The sequence below is a fragment of the Notamacropus eugenii genome, chromosome 6 (assembly GCF_028372415.1).
Source record: "Notamacropus eugenii isolate mMacEug1 chromosome 6, mMacEug1.pri_v2, whole genome shotgun sequence".
Lineage (NCBI taxonomy): Eukaryota > Metazoa > Chordata > Mammalia > Diprotodontia > Macropodidae > Notamacropus > Notamacropus eugenii.
Genome location: NC_092877.1, coordinates 40292177 through 40313983, shown reverse-complemented (window position 1 = coordinate 40313983; position 21807 = coordinate 40292177).

The window sequence follows — 21807 nt, the reverse complement described above, 5'->3', positions numbered from 1 at the left end:
ATAGAATGGCTACAGGGAAGTAACTCACGGCGAATTCCGCACCCAGAGGCCACGGAACATTGGAGCGAGGGAGATTTCTGTTCCAGAGAGACCTGCAAACCTCTCGTGGGGGGGTCCTTCGCGCTGCGGACTGGGAGCTGAGTGCAGCCCTGCCGCGGCCGCGGCACCGAGAGGAAAAGATCCGAGCAGGCTTCACAGACAGGATCTCCAGCGGCCACGCGGGTCCCTCCACCCACAGAGGGATCTGCAAACCTCTCGCAAAAGGTCCATCGCGCTGCAGACACAAAGCCCAGCCCAGACCTGCTGCGGCACCGAGAGAAACAGATCCAAGCAGGCTTCAGGGACGGGATCTCCAGCGGCCGCACAAGTCCCTCCACCCACAGGTGACAGGGGTGGGTGAGAGAGTCTCTTTGGCGGGTCGAGAGGGGAGTGGGGTGCCCCCATAATTTAGGCCCCCCCCGGGAGGTAGAAGCTGAGAGGCGGCTGCAGACAGGGGCTCCCCAAGCGGGCGGGAGCCTGAATCCATTGCGGAAGGTCTGTGCATAAACCCCCTGAGGGAACTGAGCCTGAGAGGTGGCCCTGCCCCGACCTCAGCACCAGAACATAATCTCATACTGAATAGCAGCCCTGCCCCCGCCAAAAGCCCTGAGGCTGGAAGAAGCATTTGAATCTCAGACCACAAACACGGGCTGGGAGGATCAGGAGGTGAGGTGGGTGTGAGGAAAATATTCAGAGGTCAAGTCACTGGCTGGGAAAATGCCCAGAAAAGGGAAAAGAAATAAGACTATAGAAGGTTACTTTCTTGGCGAACAGGCATTTCCTCCCTTCCTTTCTGATGAGGAAGAACAATGCTTACCATCAGGCAAAGACACAGAAATCAAGGCTTCTGTGTCCCAGCCCACCCAATGGGCTCAGGCCATGGAAGAGCTCAAAAAGAATTTTGAAAATCAAGTTAGAGAGGTGGAGGAAAAGCTGGGAAGAGAAATGAGAGACATGAAGTCAAAGCATGAACAGCAGATCAGCTCCCTGCTAAGGGAGACCCAAAAAAATGTTGAAGAAATTAACACCTTGAAAACTAGCCTAACTCAATTGGCAAAAGAGGTTCAAAAAGCCAATGAGGAGAAGAATGCTTTCAAAAGCAGAATTAGCCAAATGGAAAAGGAGATTCAAAAGCTCACTGAAGAAAATAGTTCTTTCAAAATTAGAATGGAACAGATGGAGGCTAATGACTTTATGAGAAACCAAGAAATCACAGAACAAAGAGAGAAGAATGGAAAAATGGAAGATGATGTGAAATATCTCATTGGAAAAACAACAGACCTGGAAAATAGATCCAGGAGAGACAATTTAAAAATTATGGGACTACCTGAAAGCCATGATCAAAAGAAGAGCCTAGACATCATCTTTCATGAAATTATCAAGGAAAACTGCCCTGAGATTCTAGAGCCAGAGGGCAAAATAAGTATTCAGGGAATCCACAGATCGCCGCCTGAAAGAGATCCAAAAAGAGAAACTCCTAGGAACATTGTGGCCAAATTCCAGAGTTCCCAGGTCAAGGAGAAAATACTGCAGGCAGCTAGAAAGAAACAATTCAAGTATTGTGGAAATACAATCAGGATAACACAAGATCTAGCAGCCTCTACATTAAGGGATCGAAGGGCATGGAACAGTATATTCCAGAAGTCAAAGGAACTAGGACTAAAACCAAGAATCACCTACCCAGCAAAACTGAGTATAATACTTCAGGGGAAAAAATGGTCTTTCAATGAAATAGAGGATTTTCAAGTATTCTTGATGAAAAGACCAGAGCTGAAAAGAAAATTTGACTTTCAAACACAAGAATGAAGAGAACCATGAAAAGGTGAACAGCAAAGTGAAGTCATAAGGGACTTACTAAAGCTGAACTGTTTACATTCCTACATGGAAAGACAATATTTGTAACTCTTGAAACATTTCAGTATCTGGGTACTGGGTGGGATTACACATGCACACACGCTCACATACATAGAGACAGAGTGCACAGAGTGAATTGAATAGGATGGGATCATATCTTTAAAACAAAATGAAATCAAGCAGTGAGAGAGAAATATATTGGGAAGAGAAAGGGAGGAATTGAATGGGGCAAATTATCTCTCATAAAAGAGGCAAGCAAAAGACTCATTAGTGGAGGGATAAAGAGGGGAGGTGAGAGAAAAACATGAAATCTACTCTCATCACATTCCACTAAAGAAAAGAATAAAGTGCACACTCATTTTGGTAGGAAAACCTATCTCACAATACAGGAAAGTGGGGGATAAGGGGACAAGCAGGGTGGGGGGGATGATAGAAGGGAGGGCATGAGGAGGAGAGTGCAATTCGAGGTCGACACTCATGGGGAGGGATAGGATCAAAAGAGAATAGAAGTAATGGGGGACAGGATAGGATGGAGGGAAATATAGTTAGTCCTATACAACACAACTATTATGGAAGTCATTTGCAAAACTACACAGATATGGCCTATATTGAATTGCTTGCCTTCCAAAGGGAAGGGGTGGGGAGGGAGGGAGGAAGAGAAGTTGGAACCCAAAGTGTTAGGATCAACTGTCGAGTAATGTTCTTGCCACTAGGAAATAAGAAAAACAGGTAAAGGGGTATAGAAAGCTATCTGCCCCTACAGGACAAAAGAGAAGATGGAGACAAGGGCAGAGAGGGATGATAGAAGAGAGAGCAGATTGGTCATAGGGGCAATTAGAATGCTTGGTGTTTGGGGGGGGAGGGGATAAAAGGGGAGAAAATTTGTAACCCAAAATTTTGTGAAAATGAATGTTAAAAGTTAAATAAATAAATTTAATAATATAAAAAAAAAAAGTGTCTGAGATGAGAATTGAACTCAGATCCTCCTGACTCCTGCACTGATGCTCTATCCACCGCACCACCTAGCTGCCCCAAACTGGTAGATAGTGTCAATAGGAACACACTCTTTCTTTGCCTGGTGTAAGTGTTAACCTTTGTAATTTTGCACTTAAATACTATTGCTGTAACATGAAAAAATTTTAAAAGTCTATGATGTTAGGGTGCATCCAGCTACATGTAGATTTCCACTTGCATATGAAGATTGTAGGTAATGGGGGCAACTAGGTAGTACCTTGGACAGCACTGGGCCCTGGAGTCGGGAAGATGTAAGTTCAAATATAGCTTCAGACTCACAGCCACAATGCTGTGTGACCCTGGGCTAGTCACCTAACCCCCAATGCCTCCTGCCCCAAAAGAAGATTGTAAGTAACATGGCAGGCTCCCACGTTATTTCATATCACTCCTCAGATTCCAAGTGCAGCTTACTAAGTGTTCTCTTTAAGATTCTTACTGAGTATCCCTAGGCTTGAAAGTGCTTATTAGGGTCACTAGGTGGGGCTGCTTGTCGATGACTCCTATCATATTGAGGGGTCTGGTTACTTTGGGGGAAAGCCAGAGTCTCAGCCCTCTGAATCTCAGCCTATCAGGAACAAAAGGACCTTCTAGTTCAGTCACAGAAACAGACCCAGAGAGTGGAAGTTAAAACTTCCATAAGATCAGAAGCTAGTGTGGCAGAGCCCTTTGCATTATCCTAAATAGCCTTCCCCAACCCCTTTCTTTGGCTTCAGTTTTTGTTTCTTTAAGGTTAATTCCTGCTTCCTAGGCCTGGTGTGTTCTGGCCCGATAGAGCTTCTGATCTCGAACCCTGAAATTAGAAGTCCCCCACCTCCCCATATAGTACAAAGAGGGCTTGATGAGATGGATGAATGGCTACCTCCCTGGGGACTTAAGTGCAAGGCACTGCTAGTGGTTAGGCACGGGGACCCAAAGGACTTAGTCCCTAGCCCTCGAGACCCTACCTTCCACAGACAAAGAACACAAGGTTCATCTGAACAAGAAGAGAAAACTGCTTCCATCCCAGTGCCCTCAACCTAGGAAGCAGCCTGAAAGGGCCCACAGTTACCACCCTTGTCAACAAAATCCTCAGCACCTTCAAGTGGCTCAGCATCAGAAACTGAGACGTTTATCAGTGGAAGTAATAGGAAAGGATGGCCCCTTGCTCTGCTGCTGCAACCTAAGAACTAGGGGGCCCTCCCACTGGACCTGTCCATGAAACCTTCCACATGTGTTGTCTCCATGAGAATGGGAACTTGAGGGCAGGAACTATTAACTTTTCTGTTTGTATCCCAGCATTTAGCACAGTGTTTTACACTTTCAGCATCCTACTAAGCCTCAGATGAGAAGCAGTGATACCTGAGCTGGTGGTGAAGCCAAAAAGAACCCGGTTCAAGTCCTGCCTTTGACTCATGCCGCCTATATGTGACTCTGGGCCAAATGGCTTCTCTGTGCAGACAGCAACCCCTAGAGTACGCAGAAGAGGAAGGGTCTGCCTGCATGAGTGTAAGGTTCTCTCATGTGGGAGTTTCCAAGGGAATGGGGCTGAGTCCCCTATCCATTCCTACCCTTCAGGGACAAGAGATGGAAGACTAAACTGAACCAGTGCCTTCCCTCACGGAGCTTATGCTTTAGTAGAAGCAGAAGACAATCACTGAGAAGCTTTGGGGCAATTTAAAGTGTGGTACTGCCACACTTGGGCCTTTGGATTTTAAAAGCCCTCTGATCTCTTTAAATGTTTAACAATTTTCCAAGAATCTTCAATTTATTTAATGTGAAAGACAGAAGACTGTATAGCTGACTTGTCCCTGAGACCCAGGATCCGCTTAGCCACTGCTCCTTCCAGCTGAGTGGTGGATAAAGCCTTCCCCCTTCAGATACCACAGCTCCTGCCTCTCACCCAGGTGGGGAGTTAGCCTTGTCAGGATATTTCTGTTGAAGTGATTACTGTCCCATGTCACGATCCAGGAAACAGGTCGATCTTGGGGGGAGAACATGACTGTGATTCTGTTATTTGGTGGGTGAATGGGTTTCCCTGACATGTCACTTTGACTTCTCCCAGGTTCTGAGCCCTGTTCTGTGGGCCTCAAACAAAGCTATTTATTCTGAGGCCAGTCTGGTGTCTCCACTTTCTCAGCAGTGTATACTCATTTAAATAATACTTTCTTGCTAAAGTTCCTTCCTGTGTGTACCTAGCTATTTTTATCCATGTTCCCAGGTGCATTTCCTCCAAGGATCTCAGACCTGGCTTTCTTTCCCCTCGTTTCCCCTCTGATCGTCTTGCTTGCTTTCTTACAGCCATGCACAGCTGCTCTGTCTTCATCTGGACAGATGTTTCCAGTTTGTTCAGAACCCTAGAAACACGCCAAGTGCCCTTGGGCAGTTTGTCTAGATAAATTTATCTTCCACTGAGTTTAAATAATCTAATATCTACAGAAATCACTGCTGAATGTTCTGTGTCCTATATACATGAAACTCAGGACTTGGAATCAGGACGAGTTGGACTCAGATCCCACCTCTGGTGCTTCTTAGCTGTATAACCTTGGGCAAGTCGCTTAACCTCTCAATGCCTCAGTTTTCTCATCTTTAAATGAGGATAACAATACCACCTACCTCCCAGGGTTGTAAGGCTCCAATGAGATAACATTTGTTGGATAGGGCTTTGCAAACCTATATAAATGTTCAATGGCAGGCGCTGACTTTTGCCTCTTTTTGTATCCTCAGGGCTTAGCATACTGCATGGCATACAGTAAGCACTTAATAAATGTTGATTGATTTGATTAACTGATCATTTGAATGATTGCATAGGTGCAGTCACCCAGTATGGCCACTAGATAGCGCTCCTCTGTAGTGCTGACAACCTCTGGTATATGGAACTCCTACCAATGCAGGTCGGCGCCATCCTGGCAATTTATGGTCTTAAGAGAATTGCCTAAAGGAGCAGTCCTCAAACCTTTTGGTCCCAGGTTTTAAAAAAGAGCTTCAGTTTATGTGGGCTCTATCTATGGATAACTACCATATTAGTATCGTTCTGAGACCCTTTGGGACTGAACTGCACTTGGAGAAACACCGGCCTAGATCACAGAAAAGTTCAGTGACTTGCCCAGGATCACCCAATTATATATATCAAAGGTGGGGCTTGATCCCTAGTCTTCCTGGTTTGGAGGCCAGCTCACTATCCACTATACCACAATGCCCCATACAAACAAAAACCTCACTTTTCACTAATAGTGCCTTTGATTTAGCCTGTATATATCTCTCTTGTACGTAGTTGTTTGAATGTTATCTCATTCATTAGCTTGTGAGCTTCTTGAGCGAAGGGACTGTCTGCCTTTCTTTGCGTCCCTAGCACTTAGCACAGTGCCTCCTACCACATAGTAGGTGCTTATTAAATGTTTATTGACTTGACCTGATCATGCACCTTTATAACTAGTTCTTGATGTATGCAATAATCAGGTAAATAGAACCATCATGCAAATAGACATCTGAATAAGGTTGGGACCTTTTTCATACTGCCCCTATTCCACTAAGTTTGTATCTCTGGAAAAAATTATTTTTCAAACTGCTGAACTTTTAGTTGACTTTGAAGAAACATAAAATCTTCAGTTTCCTTGGAACTTGGCTAGTGCTATTTCAGGCATGTCTGTCTGTATCTAATACATCTATGATCAGCAGTCATGCCTCTGTGGAAATTAACATCATCATATCTTAAAATGTTGGAGATCATTGAGTTTTATAACTTCTGACCTATAGTGGAGGAAAAGAAAGGAAGTGACCTGCCAAGACCATACAGCAAGATACTAGAGAACTAGCCTATATTTTATGACTTCAAGCCTTAAGATACCAAGCTGACAAGTTAATAACAGTATTGAGATGAGTGATGATAATAATAAATTATATTGGAACTGAAACATTATGAGAGAAAAAAACAGAAACACTCAGATATTACTGCTCCATAAAAATTTAAAGTATAATAAGTCAACAGATAGCACCATTCTAAATACTCCTCATTTCCAAAGTCCATGGAATGAAATATTCCAAATCCCATTAATTTGGGAGTTCCCTCTAGTGAAGCACACCTAAGCCCCATTCATGCCTGTTCATCCCTCAAGGCTCTTGTCCACACCCCCTTGAAAGGTTCTCCCAATATCCAGAAGGTAGCAGTGGGATGTTGGCCATGCACCTTCCATCCCTCCCAACCCATGAAACATGGCATGTAAAGCTTCCAGAATAAAGAGATGGAGTAGAAGAAACTAAAAACATGTAGTAGAAGGAAATACATGTCACCTTATTGTCTTATCTGCCACTTTTCAAAGTGAAAACAAAGGACAAATATAACCTATGAATAAACCAAGCTTCCTGAATGGGGACCCAGCTAGGTGGGTAACTCAGCTCTCCCTCTCTTTCTCTTCAAAGGGAGGCAAATTTCTAGTTAACTTGGGGTTTACTTCCTAGACTCCTTCCTTCTTTCCTTTCTTTCCCCCTAGCAGTTCACTCTGAAGCTCATACATTCTACCACAATAGGTCCCTGGCCAAGCTCCAACTTAAGGGCTATATTTTGGGCCCTCCTGGCTTTGACTGAATTTAGAGTGAATGTCAATGGTAACAGTTTCTCTTTGGAACAGCAATCCTGAGGGTCATCTCCCAGCTTGATTTTTTAATTTTGTTTCATTTTTAATTAAAGGGGCCAAACTTTAATTCACTAATTAAAGAGGCAAGGCCTATTCTCTAAATGGGCATTACCTCACTTTAACTGAAAAGGTCTTAGCCTGAAAGGGCAAGGATCTCCCATTGCATCCTGGGACATCTCCAGTTATCCTGATGAATATCTGGTCCCTGGATCCACATGGCTCAGGAGGAGAAAGTGAGGCTGGTAACTTTGCACAGCCCTCCTTCACTTAAATCAAGGTCAACTGCAAGTCATCATTTCCCTGATGTCATGGTCCTCTTCGAAAACAAAGGACAAACACAATCTGCCACTAGAGTACTGAGGATATACTCCCTGAATCTTCAGAAGATGAGCTTATATTCCATCACAAAATTTTATCCCCTTGAGTAACAGTCTGTAGAACATTAAATATAAGAGAATAGTGATATTTTCTATCTCAACTCCAAAACAATATGAGAATAAGACAAGAGTAAGAGCAGCTCACATTTCTATAATACTTTATGGTTTGCAAATAATGAAGATGGGACTATGGTCTCAGAGGTTCACTGTATCTTGGGGACCAGAAGAACATCACCCAAAAAAGCTCATATTTGACTACCAAAGAGAAAGCAGCAAGTAGGTCCTTGCAGGTACTATCCTGAGTTGGGCTTCTCCCCAGCAGGACCTAGAATTAGAAACAATAATGGCTAGCATTTACACAGTGCTTTAAAGTTTGCAAGATGCTTTGCAGTTCTTCTCATTTGATCCTCACAAAAATCCTGGGAGAGAGGTGCTATTATTATCCCCATTTTACAGATGAGCAAACTGAAGCAGACAGGTTAAGGGACTTGCTCAGGGTCACACAGCTAGTATGAGATCAGACTCAAACTCAGATCTTCATGATCAGTTTAGAACTCTACCCACTGTTACACCTGGTTGCCAGTTTTCTTATTTGCAACGCAAAATATGGAACACGTCTACCTAGCTGGTCCACAAAGTGTATAAGTTTCAGGATTTGCCAGACTTGTTTCATGAGAAGGTGTCTGTCTAGCTGGATGTTCTCTGAATGACCTTTGGAAGTCCTGTCTACAGCTTGTTCCATGTGCTCTACACATCTCTGCATCATAGGCAAGACTGGGAACTTAGGGTCATTTAGAATAGATCACTCCTTTCATTTTACAGATGAGGGAACTGAAGCTCAGAGATGTTACCTGGCAATACAGGTAAGTCACAGAGCCAGGCTTTGAACCTAAGGTCTCTGGCTCCGTATTCAGCACTGTCCTAAGACCAAGCTTTCTGTTCATTCTCTAGATTGAAAAACAAACAACCCATCTCAGTTATGGCCAGAGTTTACCCAAAGCCAATACAATTGCCAAACATTTTAGATAGAAAACAAATTTCTCTTTTTTTGAAAACATTTCCCTACCCAGGGTTGCCTACTTGTGCAACTCAGCCCAAATAAACTCATTCTGAACAACTTGCAAGAAGAGGCCATGGGGCAGCTAGGTGGTGCAGTGGATATAGAGCACTGGTCCTGGAATCAAGACGATCTGAGTTCAAATGGAGCCTCAGGTACTTGATAGTTACTGCTGTGAACCTGAGCAAGTCACTTAACTCTGACTACCTTAAGATGACTGAAGATGATGGGTTAATTTCCATAAGGTGGGCAAGAGTTTAGTGGAAAGGAAGGAAGTATCAGATTGATTTTTCTTCCACTGATTTTTTTGCTATCCATTACTGATCCATTTTGTACCCATCCTTCCAGTGGTAGATTAAATCAACTCTCAAGGGGCAATAATGCTGGCTTCCATTGATTGTGCAGAGACAGCCAATGAGATGCAGTATGATGGCAAAATCACCATGCCTGGTGTTAGGAGAGGCCCATAGTTCATACCCTGCCCCTGACATTCCTTAGTTGTGTGACCAAGGGCAAGTCACACAGCTTCAGTCTCATCTGTAAAATAGGAATTATCATGCTGGCACTACCTACTTCACAGGGCTGCTGGACCAAAAGAGACAGTGTAAGTAAATTGCCTTGAGTGCTATATAAATGTCAGTTAGCAATTCAATAATAATGTATTACAATGCCATATGAATGCCAGTTATCATTAATTCAGTAATTCAGTGGATTAAGGCCAAGTCTTGCTACTGACACGTAATGGCTATGTAATTATCGACAAGTCACTTAATCTCTTAATTCCCCAGAAAACTAAACTGACAAATTGTAGACATGCTGCTAACCCATTCCCTGTGCCCCGCTCCCCTCTGCCCCCCCAAATCAACATTAAGTGCACTGAGGATTCAAAAACAGAGAGGACCTGGTTAGCTCAAGGAGCTAAACAGGGAAAAGATAAGTACACAGGAGAGGTTCAGCAAAGTGCCTCAAGAAAAGTGAGAAGGGAGTGATCATTGTTCAACAGAGGAATCCCAGGAGGCTTCCTGGATGAGGTGGCACATGATCTCACCATGATGAGAGATTTCAAGAAACTGAGCTTGATACTGGCGGACTATATCCTTGGCATGAGAAGAGTGCGAACAAAGGAGTGGAGGTGGGAAACAAGTGGGCCAGAACAAGGGCTAGGAAGAAATCCAGTCTTTCTAAGATGTAGACTTACCGACATGAAGGAGAGTAGTATGAAATACAGCTAGATGATGGAAGGCCTGAAATGCCAGGATATGTCCAGAATGGGGAACACCTAAAGCTCCTCATGTCCAAGTGGTGACTATGGAGAAAGTTCCTCTCTGCCCTTGGTAGAAATTCTTACTCTGAGTGTATATTTAAAATAGATACTGTAGACGGAGCCAAGATGGCGGAGTAGAAAGACACACATACACATAGCTCCGAACCCACAGCCCATAAAACATCTGTAAAAAAGAAGTCCCGGTGAATTCTGGGGCAGCAGAGGCCACAGAACGGTGGAGCGGAGGAGATTTCTGTTCCAGAGAGCCCTGCAAACCTCTCGCAAAAGGTCCATCACACTGCGGACCCGGAGCCCAGCCCAGCCCTGCATTGGCCACCGGGCACCGAGAAGAGTGGATCCAAGTAGGCTTCAGGGATGGAATCTCCAGCGGCCGCGCAGGTCCCTCCACCCACGGGCCCCAAAGGTTGGTGAGAGGGTCTTCTCGGCTTGCTGAGAGGGAAGTGGGGTGCCCCCATAACTCCAGGCCCCTCGGGCAGTGGAGGTGGGAGCAGACCGGGACTCCCCCAGCAGGCAGGAGCCTGGATCCATTGTTGAAGGTCTCTGCATAAACCCCCTGAGGGAACTGAGCCCAAGTGGCAGCACTGCCCCCACCTGAGCACCTGAACTTGATCTCACACTGAATAGCAGCCCCACCCCCGCCCCAAGCCCTGAGGCTGGGAAGCAGCATTTGAATCTCAGACCCCAAGCACTGGCTGGGAGGATCCGGAGGCAAAGTGGGTGTGAAGAGAATATTCAGAAGTAAAGTCACTGGCTGGGAAAATGCCCAGAAAAGGGAAAAGAAATAAGACTATAGAAGGCTACTTTCTTGGTGAACAGGCATTTCCTCCCTTCCTGTCTGATGAGGAAGAACAATGCTCACCATCAGGGAAAGACACAGAAGTCAAGGCTTCTGTATCCCAGCCCACTCAATGGGCTCAGGCCATGGAAGAGCTCAAAAAGAATTTTGAAAATTAAGTTAGAGAGGTGGAGGAAAAGCTGGGAAGAGAAATGAGAGACATGCAGTCAAAGCATGAACAGCAGGTCAGCACCCTGCTAAAGGAGACCCAAAAAAATGCTGAAGAAAATAACACCTTGAAAAATAGGCTAACTCAATTGGCAAAAGAGGTTCAAAAAGCCAATGAGGAGAAGAATGCTTTCAAAAGCACAATTAGCCAAATGGAAAAGGAGGTTCAAAAGCTCACTGAAGAAAATAGTTCTTTCAAAATTAGAATGGAACAGATGGAGGCCAGTGACTTTATGAGAAACCAAGAAATCACAAAACAAAACCAAAAGAATGAAAAAATGGAAGATAATGTGAAATATCTCATTGGAAAAACAACTGACCTGGAAAACAGATCCAGGAGAGACAATTTAAAAATTATGGGACTACCTGAAAGCCATGATCAAAAAAAGAGCCTAGACATCATCTTTCATGAAATTATCAAGGAAAACTGCCCTGAGATTCTAGAACCAGAGGACAAAATAAGTATTCAGGGAATCCACAGATCGCCGCCTGAAAGAGATCCAAAAAGAGAAACTCCTAGGAACATTGTGGCCAAATTCCAGAGTTCCCAGGTGAAAGAGAAAATATTGCAAGCAGCTAGAAAGAAACAATTGAAGTATTGTGGAAATACAATCAGGATAACACAAGATCTAGCAGCTTCTACATTAAGGGATCAAAGGGCATGGAATAGGATATTCCAGAAGTCAAAGGAACTAGGACTAAAACCAAGAATCACCTACCCAGCAAAACTGAGTATAATACTTCAGGGGAAAAATTGGTCTTTCAATGCAATAGAGGACTTTCAAGCATTCTTGATGAAAAGACCAGAGCTGGAAAGAAAATTTGACTTTCAAACACAAGAATGAAGAGAACCATGAAAAGGTGAACAGCAAAGAGAAGTCATAAGGGACTTACTAAAGTTGAACTGTTTACATTCCTACATGGAAAGACAATATTTGTAACTCTTGAAACTTTTCAGTATCTGGGTACTGGGTGGGATTACACACACACACATGCACACGCACGCACACACACACATTGAGACAGAGTGCACAGAGTGAATTGAAGAGGATGGGATCATATCTTAAAAAAATGAAATCAAGCAGTGAGAGAGAAATATATTGGGAGGAGAAAGGGAGAAATGGAAAAGGGCAAATTATCTCTCATAAAAGAGGCAAGCAAAAGACTTAGTGGAGGGATAAAGAGGGGAGGTGAGAGAAAAACATGAAGTTTACTCTCATCACATTTGACTAAAGGAAGGAATAAAATGCACACTCATTTTGGTATGAAAACCTAACTTACAATACAGGAAAATGGGGGATAAGGGGATAAGCAGGGTGGGGGGGATGATGGAAGGGAGGGCATGGGGAGGATGGAGCAATTTGAGGTCGATACTCATGGGGAGGGACAGGATCAAAAGAGAGAATAGGAGTAATGGGGGACAGGATAGGATGGAGGGAAATATAGTTAGTCTTATACAACACAACCATTATGGAAGTCATTTGCAAAACTACACAGATTTGGCCTATATTGAATTGCTTGCCTTCCAAAGGGAAGGGTTGGGGAGGGAGGGAGGTAAAGAAGTTGGAACTCAAAGTTTTAGGAACAACTGTCGAGTACTGTTCTTGACACTAGGAAATAAGAAATACAGGTAAAGGGGTATAGAAAGTTATCTGGCCCTACAGGACAAAAGAGAAGATGGAGACAAGGGCAGGGAGGGATGATAGAAGAGAGGGCAGATTGGTGACAGGGGCAATTGGAATGCTTGGTGTTTTGGGGGGGGAGGGGACAAAAGGGGAGAAAATCTGGAACCCAAAGTTTTGTTAAAATGAATGTTAAAAGTTAAATAAATAAATTTTTAAAAATGCAAAAAAAAAAAAAATAGGTACTGTAAAATTGTAATGACAGGGCCACTGACAGCTACTGCCCAAGTAACAATGGTGTCAATACGTCTGAACCAGGAGAGGTTCTATTATTTCTTGAGCTCTTGCATTACTGCAAAGGATACTTGGCTCTTTTATGCAAACACCCTAATCTGTCCTTGATGACACATCAAACCCTCCCTCATTATGGCCCCACTTCCTTCCCACAATAAGCTACCTATTTTTAACCATTTTCAGTGGGAAGTATTTATTTGGCTGCTCAGCATCTATTCATTCACTGATCCATTCAGATTGCAATCTTTGAATCATTCTCCACTCTTTACCTCCCTTACCACCATCACCACCACCCCCATAGCCAACCAGTTGACAAGTTTTATTGACTTACCTCCCCTTCTCTTACAGCTGTTCTCTAATATGCCAGTACCTTATTCAGACTCTTACCTAGTATTGCCTGTCCTGGGGGACAATTGCTCCATCTTCCTTATTGTTTTCTCTGCCTCATCTGCACTTTCTCCTGTCCATCTTCCACACAAGTGCCAAAATGGTATCACCTCCTTTTTTTTAAAGTGTTACTAACATCTTCTGTTTTTATTTCATGTTCATTTCTGAATATATCCCTCTTCCTTCCCCAATCCAGCTAACTCTCCCTTGTAATCAAAATTTTATTTCTAAAGCACAGGTCTGGATTATGTCACTACCCTGCCAGTAAACTCCTGTGGTTCCCTCTTATCTCGCGATGTTACAAATTCCTCTTTGGGGCATTTAAAGACCTTTACAACCTGGCACCAACCTACCCTCCCAGGCACAATTTAGTCCAGTCAAACTGACCTCTTCCTTATACAATTCCATTTCCATCTCTGTTGTTTTGTACGAACTGTCCCCTATACATAGCCCTTAGTTTCCTTCCAATTTGAGGTCAAACACTACCTTCTACCCTCCTTCATGAGGCCTTTACTGATTTTCTCTCAGCTGCCAGGCTCTTCTCCCCTCAAATTACCTTGTGTTTATTTTGTATATTTATATGGATCTCTCTCTCTCTGTCTCTCTTTCTCTCTCTCTCTCTCTCTCTGTCTGTCTCTCTCTAGTGGTAGAATGTAAGGTCCTTGAGGCTTCTGCCCAGCAGCACAATATCTGCCATAGAGTAGGTGCTGAATAAATTCTTTTTAATTGATTGAATAAACACTGAGTGCCTAGAAATAGGCATTGTATTTAGCACTGGGGAGGGAGGGAAGTAGGGGAGAGCTACAAAAAATTACCTGCCTACAGAGAATGAAAACTTAGTAAGATATAGTCTGTTAGAGGATCATATAGTAAGAACTGGAAGGCACCTTATAGGTCATCTTGTCTAATTCCCTCCTTTTACAGAGAAGGAAACTGAGGCCCAGAGACATGGAATAGGTCACCTAGACAACAAAAAGTCAAACTGGTTTTTAAAACCTGGTCATTTCAACTCCAAATCCAGTTCTCTGCTCTCACAGGTAGACTCAGCAGATGGGGTGTGTGATGGTTAGTTTCAAAGGCTGCATCTCTTGCAATATTTTGCCCTGTTTTGGTGATGTTTTTCCTGTTGACTCTGGATTTGTTGACCCCATCTCTTGTTTTTGTCCAGAAGGTCTCAGTCTGGGACCTTCACCTCAGGAAATGAACAAACTGATACTGTGGGGAACAATACAGCACCACTGCTGGACCAGTCGGACTGACATCCAAGACCCTGGTCTGGCAGGAAATACTCCCAGCTCCAAATTATGATTCTTTATGAAGTAACACATTAGGTTTCTAAAAGAAAGTCTGCATTTCTTTCCTGTAGGTGACTAACCTGGGGCCATATGAGCTCCTTGGTTACCTTTATGCAAATCAGAGGCTGCTGAACATCCCTCCTATCAGGCTAGACTCTAGACCTGAAAGTTCCCCCTTAATCTCTCCCTTTTTCATGGGAGGGGGACTTTTGATTAGGAAGCAGGGCAGAGTCCTTTACCCATGTTAGGTTCTCTCAGCATCACAAACTATCAGAGCTTGAAGGGACTTTAAAGAACACCTATTCTAACCCCTCTATTTTATAGGCAGGAAAACTGAGGCCCAAAGAAAGGAGATCACTTTCCTAATCTAGCAAGGAAGAGAGCCAAGACTACAACCTACATCTGACCCCCCTGTCTAATGTTCTTTTACTTTTCTACATTGCCCCTAGTCCTTGGGGAGGGGAGACACCACTGAGCATAAAATTGGAGGCTCAGGCCTCTAACACCCTCTTTCCCTGTCCCCAGTAGAAGTCAGTAGTTCTGACAGGGCTGTAAGAGGCAAGTTGTAGCTCTATTCCAGAGGTACTTAATCTAGGATTCACAGGTGATGGGTAGATTTCAGGGGGCTGGTAAACTTAAGTGGGAGGGGGGAAAATGACATCTTTATTTTCACTGATCTCTAACTGAAATGTAGCGTTTCCTTCAATTACGAATGTAGACAACATACCACAGTAGTATTAGGAGAACCCATGACTTTGTCATCGATAGAATTTAAGGATATTTTCATATCACATTACAGTTGTTACCGGTATCTCAAAATAGCTTTTATATTCATCACTGCATTGAAATGACTGTAATTATTAGACTGCTACTAGATCACATGTAATTGAAGTCTTCTTGACTTCAGATACTGGTGGATATAGTCAGTCATCTATAGGCAAGCTTCCCCAGACTTCTAAAGGGGCCCATGACTCCACCCAAAAGGTTAAGAAGCCCTGTTGTAATCTATCCTGACATCTTTCCCCCAGGGAAAAAGGGAGGATCTTCTTCCTTTCCCCCATAACATAAGCTAGTCTTAACATACTTCTTGAGATTCAGGTCCCATTACTCTCTCCACACCCCTAGATAGTCTTTTCTCAGCCTTTGGAAGGTACTTGTAGAAAGAAAAGTAAAATCTACTAATAGCTAGCATTTATATGGTACTTCAAATTTGTAAAACACTTTTCTCTGGCATCTCTAAGCTCTTTTTATAAGGTGGGTCTAGCATCCAAAAAACGGGAAAAGGGTCTATTTGTACAAAAATATTTATAGCAGCTCTTTTTGAGGTGGCTAAGAACTGGAAATCAAAGGATGCCCATCAATTGAGGAATGGTTAAGCAAGCTGAGGTATGTGATTGTAATGGAATATTATTGTGCCATAAGAAATGACAAATAGGGATGATTTCAGAAAAACCTGGAAAGACTTACATAAACTGATGCATAGTGAAGTAAACAGAACCAGAAAACACCGTACACAGTAACAGCAACATTGTACAATGATCGAGTGTGAATGACATTCTCAGTAATACAGTGATCCAAGACAATCCCAAAGGACTCATGATGAAACATGCTATCTACTTCCAGAGAAAGTGCTGATATTTATTGATTACAGACTGAAGAATGCTATTTTTCACTTTTTCTTTCATTTTTATTATTCAAGTCATCTTATACAAAATGACTAATATAGAAATGTTTTACACGATTCCACATGTATAACCTATATCTCACTGCTTACCCTGTCTCATGGAGGGCAAAGGGGAGAGAGAGAGAGAGATAGAACTGAATAAAAACTTTTTTAAAAAATGTTTAAAAAATTGTTTTAACATATAATTGGGAGAAAATAGAATACATAAAAAATAGATAATGTGGCAGAATAAAATAATGTAGTGACTATAATTTTAAAAATAAGGTGGTTCTGAGAGTAATAAGGAGTTCCGTTCTCTTCCAGCTTCCTTCTGGACTCAAGCAGTACCAGGGCTTTAAAGTCACCAATATCCTAAGTTCTGAAAGGGATAGCAATAGATGCCTCCCCTAAGTGCATCCTAGAATTATGTATATATGAGAAATATATACATATATGTATATGGAAAATATATATGTATATAGGAGAAATATATACATACATGCTTATATATGTGTGTGTGTGTGTGTGTGTGTGTATGGGATAGTTTGAAGCATGCTCTACCAGCTATGGGGAGTATTTAACTTCTGCTCCAACAATGCAAAAACCACTAAATTTGCAGTGGAAAACCTGAGTTCTGATCCCATATCAGCAAGCATTTATAAAGCACCTAGTATGTACCATCACAGTTCAAAGGTGCTGGGAATACAAAAAGGTAGAAATGTCCCAGCTCTTACACTGACATTCTAAAGGAAGAGACAACAGGAATGTATCTTAAATATAAGCACATTGCAAATTAATTCAAGGGGGATATGGAAGGACATGCACTAGCAACTGGGGAGAAGGGGGAGAAGAGAAAAGGTTTCTGTCAGATGGTGGCACTAACCGTGAATCCTTGGGTCCTCTCTCTGAGCCTGTCTCCTTTGTAAAAATGACAGGGTGGGACTACATGATCTCCACAGTCCCTCCCAGCAATAAATCTTATGATCCAGTGACCTGTGGGATCAAGAACTCACTTCCTGATGTGGCAACTTTCCCATCATAGGACAGTTTTGAGCCTCAGTTTCTTTTTCCATCAAATGGACATCATCATCTCCCACCTCCTCATCCAGCAGAGATATTTGAGGACAGGACCCACTAAGTCAAAAGTGATAGAAGTCCAAGAAGTAGACAAAGCTAAGTGAGGGAAGGGCTGCGCCCCCTGGGCAAAATTGGAGGAAGGTAAGACTTGGTAAGTCTGACTATGAGAGGCTGCCCTGGGATGCTGGGAAAGATGGACTTGCTTCTCTCTCAGTTCTTGGTCAGTTCACTGAATATATTTAGAGATGGAAGGGATGAGCTAGAGTTGAACATAAGTCCTCACAGTATTCTGGGGAAAAGGAATAGGTGCCTAGAAATCATCTTGAGAGGTAGGGTTCTTTGATTTCCTTCTCTGGGTCCCCATGAATTTGGAGATACTGCAGTTCCGGGACTGCATCGCAATCCTTTCTAATGTCCCTAAAGAGAGAGAACATGATGAGTAAATCAGGACTATGCCTTACTTTGCCCCTCAATTCTAAGTCAGCCCCTTTCTTGACCCTCTCCTCACTCCCTATTGGAGCTGTCTTCAGGCCTCAAAAACAGTCTGGTTCCCTACAGAACAATTTTTCTCTTCCCTGCATAAGGGATGTTTTACACAGTTCATCATCTCCTGCTCATGAACCCTTTCTCCAGACCCTCAATTCATATGGGAGATAGGGAGGATAGCAGGGTTGGGCTCATACTTGTTATGACTGAGGAACACCAGACAAGGGCTACTGATCTCCTCCCCAGTAGCAATATCCCCTTTGCCAGTTTGTCCCAGCACCGGGAATTGCGAACTTGTATCGCATTGTTCTTCCAGGACCTTAAGAATCCCCTAGAAAAAGCCCAAACCTCTGGGAGAGTAAGACAAGCACCTTAGCAAGCATGGGGGCGAGACTTCCTGTGGGATTAGAGCTGGATGTTGCAAGAGAAGTGTTATTGAAAGCAGAGGTGAGAAGGCATGTAGGTGTGTGGGAAGGGAGCCCTTGGCCTCAGATCCTTGGTGAGTCAGCTCAAACCCACACAGATATGGCCAGCCCTGCCTCCCACACCACTGCGTGGGAACAACACTGGACTGAGTTATTATACTCCAGCCTCTGCTACAGAATTGCAGTGGGATCTTTCCTCTCTCTGGGCCTCAGTTTCCTTCTCTCTAAAATGAGGGAAATGGCCTAGATCATTAGACCTGTGAGTTATAGTCCCCAGAGAGATGGGCTGCTGAGATGGGCTCATTAAATGACCCAGCTGCAGAGCAGAGTGACTAACACAATGCTTCACCAATACATTTATTTTTCAAGTGGATGTGACTATTGTTGTGAGGAATAAATATCCACCTTTGTGGGAAAAGCATGACTGAATATCTGGCTTTTTTTTTTTTTGGCCATCATGTATTTTCTCATTCAAGAAACAATAGTAGGGGGAGGGAACAGTGTGGAAGAGGGTGGTCCAAGAAATTTGCTGATATTAGATATGGGATCTCAAGCTTGTAAAGAATGGGCATTACTGAACCAGAGTGTCTCTGAGGTGCCTTCCATCTCCAGATCTCATGATTCATGCCTGAGTGTCCAAGTGGCTGCAGATGCCCTGAGTCATCTTTCCAGCAGCCTCAGGCTTCATCCCCTCCCCCCACCTGTCTTCCTTGAGCTCCTCCTAGCCTAATGGAAACTATGGGTCAGGGGGACTCTTGTTCCCTTGAGGCCTGACATCCCTGGGAATGCAACAGACTCCAGACATTAAACTGGAGCCCTTGACCTCCATGGGCCAGGTCACTAAATATCCCTAGGCTTAGTTTCCTTATCTATTAAATGAGTTGGATTAGATGATCTCTGAAGTGCCTTCCAGTTCTGAATCTATGATCCTATGGGGCTGGATCATGAGGCCAGAAACACCAGCAGTTACAATCCCAAGTACCTCTCTACAGCTAAGTAAAGTTATTTTACATGGCATTGGAGGCCCTTTACAATTTGACACCACCCTACCTTATTTTTTTAAGTCTTACCTTTGTTTCATTGAATTGTTTAATCCTTTCATATTTAAAATTATAATTGTTAGACTGGTATTTTCCTCCATTTGTTTCTCTTAGTACCGCTTTTGAAAATGTAATTTTATTTTTTTCCACTGATGTGCATTTGTTTCTTTTCCTTCCCAACCTTTCCCCCAATTAAACAAAAGAAAAAAGATGACGAAAATATTTATTTAAAAAAAATATTTAGAGTCAACAAAGCAAATTCCCTCAGTAGCTGGTTATGTCCAAAAATGTAATATCTCATTCTGTATCTTGAATTCATCTCCTCTCTGTCAGGGAGCAGATGGGATGCTTCATCTTCAGTCTTCTGGAATGGTGCTTTTTCATTCCACTAATCAGAATTCTAAAATCTTTCAAAGTTGATTTTCTTTATAATGTCATTATTATATAAGCTGTTCTCCTGGTTCTGTTCATTTCACGCTGCATCAGTTCATACAAGTCTTCCCAGTTTCTTGGATACTGTCCATTTCATCATTTCTTATGGCACAATAATATTCCATTATAATTATATATCATAATTTGTTTATGAACTATCCATTCATATCCTTTGAACATTTATCTTTCAGTGAAGGACTCTTCTTATAAATGTGAATAATTTGTCTTAGATATATCTATATCAGATGTGGATACATATTATATATGTGTGGTATATATATATCTCTATATCAGAATCAGATATTGGATATATATATATATGTGTGTGTGTGCGTCAGACAAACTTACTACAAAGATTTTTTTCCTCCAGTCATCTGTTTCCCATCTAATTTAACTAAATAGGCTGTGTTTGTGAAGAAAAAAATACTTAATATTTAAAATTTAAATTTAAAACTTTAAAATTGTTTGTAATCAAAATTGTCCATTTGATCTCATGATCCTCTCTCTTCTTTATTTGGCCATGAACTTTCCCATGATGCCCTCCTTTACAGCTAAGCCATGTATCATCCTACCTTTCCAACCTTACTACTCCCTCCATTCAACCATATCTTCAAGACAAACAACACACTGTGTCCCAAAGAATTCACCTGATTCTCTTTAGCCTCCTGTTCCTGACCTCTTGAACTAAATTGGTATGTTGTGAAAAGGGTACTCACTAGCTTTGGAATTTGGCCTGTGATGCTTACTGTACGATGCGACCTTGGGTAAGTCAATTAACCTCCATTGGTCTCTCAGTTCCTTCATCTAGAAGAGGATGGAGTTGGAGTAGATGACTTCTGAGGTCCCTTCTAGCTCTGAGTCAATGTCCCTATTTTCCTTTTCCTCCTTCTTCCCTTTTTGAATCCTACTCAATCTTCAAAGCCCTTTTCAGGTGCTTCTGCATCCAGAAAAACTTTTCTCATAAAATACTTTGTTATACAATCTTCTAAAGATCCTTATTTGTAATGTTGTATATTCTACTTATCTATAGCATTGGTGAGATCCCTGAGGGCGAGAATCTTGCATTATATTAACTTAGTGTCTTTCCTACCACCAATCACATTATTTTGCACAAAGTTACTATATAAGAAGTTACAAAGTTATAAATATGTACCAGTTTTTGCACAAACAAAACCAAAGCAACTAAAGTGAGAAGAGGAGCAGGTTAACAGGGAAAAAAATATTTGCAACACATTTGTCTGATAAATATGTCATTTTAAAGATATATAGGGAACTGATTTAAATTCAAAAGAATAAAAGCTATTCCTCAAGTCTTCCTCCTGGCCTAACAGAAATAGTTGGCGAGGGGGACTTGTTCCTTTGAGGCTATCCTTTGACGAAGGATCAAAAAATATAAACAGGCAGTTTTCAGAGGAAGAAATCTAAGTTATTGATAACATGAAAAAAAAAGTTCCAAATCACTAATCATTAGAGAAATGCAAATTAAAACAATTCTGAAGTTCCTCCTCACACCCCTTAGATTGGCAAAGTGGACCAAAAAAAAGGGAAAATGAAAAAATGCTGGAGAAACTGTGGGAAAATAAGTACTTTAATGCACTATTAACAGAGCTGTGAACTAGTGCAGCTATTCTGGAAAGCAATTTGGAACCATGCCCCCAAAGCTGGGCATACCCTTTGACCTGGCAATACCACTACTCAGCCCAAACCCTCAAAGAGATCAAAGAAAGGCTGAAAAGGACTCATGTACAAAAACTATTTAGAGCAGCTCTTTTTGTAGGTGTGAAAAACTGAAGACTGAGGGGGTGTCAGATATTTGGTGAATGGCTAAAGAAGTTTTAGTATATGAG